This window comes from Bison bison, unplaced genomic scaffold, assembly GCF_000754665.1.
Source record: "Bison bison bison isolate TAMUID 2011002044 unplaced genomic scaffold, Bison_UMD1.0 scf7180017860578, whole genome shotgun sequence".
Taxonomy (NCBI): domain Eukaryota; kingdom Metazoa; phylum Chordata; class Mammalia; order Artiodactyla; family Bovidae; genus Bison; species Bison bison.
Window position 1 is genome coordinate 19,256 of NW_011491150.1, and position 2,671 is coordinate 21,926.

Below are 2,671 nucleotides of genomic sequence, written 5' to 3' on the forward strand. Positions count from 1 at the left end.
ATCTTGGCAAAACCAATACAATATTGTAATTAGCCTCTAATTAAAATAAATTTAAATTAAGAAAAAAAAAGTATTTTGGTGGGTAACTCAGCGGTCATACTTCTTATAACTTCTGCTAAGGGTTTTTTTTTTTTTTTTTTAATTTTACAACACACACTGGGTCTTACTTGCTGTGTTCTGCCTCTCCCTAGTGATGGGCTGAGGGCTTGTTGTTGTGATGGTTCTCTTGTTCAGACTCTGAATGAGCGGAGTTTGTGTAGTGCACGCCTTTGCCATCATACACACGTGGGATATTCCAGGATATAGATTCAGTGTGTGTTCCCTGCATTGACAGGTGGATTCTGAACCACTGGACCCCTGGGGAAGTCCCTCTGCTCCATTTGTTCTTTCTTCGTTTTAATTCTTGTCGTAGGTGGCTTCCTTGGGTGAGACCTGAGTGAGCAGTAGCTTCATTCTTCCCGGGGGCTATTAGTAGCTGCCCTCTGCACTGCTCTGGTAGCAATATTGACACCTTCCAACCTGGGGGGCTCATCTTTCAGGGTCATATGTGTTTGCCATTTTATACAGTTCATGGGGTTCCCACAGCGAGAATACTGGAGTGCTTAGCCACGCCCCACCTCCAGTGGATCACCTTCTGTCAGAACTCTTCACTATGACCCCTCTGTCTTGGGTGGCCCTACACGAAATGGCCCATAGCTTCCCTGAGTTATGCCAGCCCCTTCAGCATGCAAGGCAGTGATCCACGAAGGGAGTACAGCTTATTCGTCAACCCGCCATTGTTGCATTTTCCGTCAACAACTCAAGTCGACGGACACCAGTATCTTGATCTTGGACATCAGGCTGTGCTTGTAACATGCATTCAGAGTGCACGCAGCTTACAGTGAGCCCTGGCAGGGTCCGGGCCCAGTGCCCTATTCTGTCTTGCCTCTCACTTCATAGCCGCTCAGGTGCACCCAGCCTTCCACATCCTCATGAATCAACCAGAGGTCTCCAGAGTGGTCTAGGATGGTGTCATCTTTTTCACCTCCCTTATGCATTTTTCCTGGTGTGTTGTCTGGTCCAGTGGCATGACCTACAGGACACCCATGATGCTTCTTTTGCCCATCAGTTGGCACCAATCAATGACTATTACTTTGAAAAATATCTGATGAGCAACTTCTGTGCAGAGCTGTAGGTAACTCTGCACCTGCATTGCATCAGCATCAAAGTGTCTGCTTTTGGGGTTTGAGATGGAGAGTAGCCCCCACTGTAGTCGGACATCACAGACCCTGTGCTTTGTAAATACCATCACTGCCCTTTCTTTAGTAAACACTGTTCACTTTGGTTGTATGTGTGTGTGCTCAGTTCATAAATCGTGGCTGACTCTAGCGACTCCATGGACTGTAGCCTGCCAGGCTCCTCTGTTCATAGATTCTCAAGGCAAGAATACTGGAGTGGGTTTCCATTACCTTCTTCAGGGCATCTTCTTGACCCAGGGATTGAATCTGCATCTCTTGCATCTCCTACATTGCTAGGTGTATTTTTTACTACCGCGCCCCCTGGAAGCCATGTAAGACTTCATTCTGCAACATCCTGACTGCCTCCTGCAACCCCACAGCAGATGAACACTGCTTGACACCATCGTTGAGTTGCTTTCAGGTTCCACTTAGGACAGGTCAGAATAAGGTATCTGAAAACCAATCCCATTTCTCATGTGACAACTGATCGGAACCTCATTTCACCATATAAAACTACCTTCAGTGGTTTATTCTCTCATCTCACAGAAACACTGGCAGGATTCACACCATGCATGGTAAACAGAGTTATTTCCTCCTTCGTTGTACACTCAACTTTCTGCATGGTTGAATTTACAAGTTTTGAGTATTTGCAAATATAGAACCTTTGTTCACTACACATATGTGCTTTAATCAATTTATTGATCAGTTTAGGAATCCAGCAACATTAGCAAGAGCAGAGTACATTCATAGTTGGAAAGCCGTGGGTTCAGGGTCATGATTTCCTGGGAGAGAAGAAATGATGATTTTGAAGAAAAGGTCTACCGTCTTCATATAGATGATTGGGACACTTTTCGTGCTTTGATGCTGCTCTATTCTTGCTTCGTTTTTTTTTTCTTTTAACATGAAAAAAAATAAAACATTGTTGGGCTGATTAGCATTAATATGATATTGTCTGGAGCATGATAGAAGCAGTTGCTGCTGGAAGCAGTGGGGAAATTTTCCTACAAGACCCATTTCACAGAAGTTCCTCTGTGTGTGTACCCCTGGGGGTTTCGTAGAATTACCACCTGGTGAAACTAGCTGTGAGCAGTCTGGTATCAGGTCTGATATCGAGAGACACTAAGTTAGGTATTCACAGCTCTTTGAGATACAGGAGATGATATGCTGTGTGACCTGTGCCACTGACATCTTCTGTAGTCTCATTTATCATCATGCATGTTTTGTGGCTGTAATCTCCTTCATTCACAGAGGGATTCCCCAGCGATCATCATAACTCACAGCTCAGGCCTTCACACCACCTCCATTGTCCTTAAAGCATCTCACTGTGGCTTCTACATCAATGTCAGGATTTAGCTATTCTCATCCAAAGACTAAGGAAGCCCAACCCTTGGACACTTGGCAAGGTGAAGGGTTTTGTCATCCCATTCTTTTTTTTTTTTTTTTTTGGGGGGGTG

At 44.8% G+C, this 2,671-nt stretch overlaps 1 protein-coding gene across 1 annotated transcript in view; it reads right to left on the reverse strand.

The window, feature by feature from the left end:
• The window catches only part of LOC104982806 (allergen Bos d 2), a 9,284-nt gene that overhangs the window by 978 nt on the left and 5,635 nt on the right, over nt 1-2,671 (reverse strand). The window lies entirely within an intron of this gene.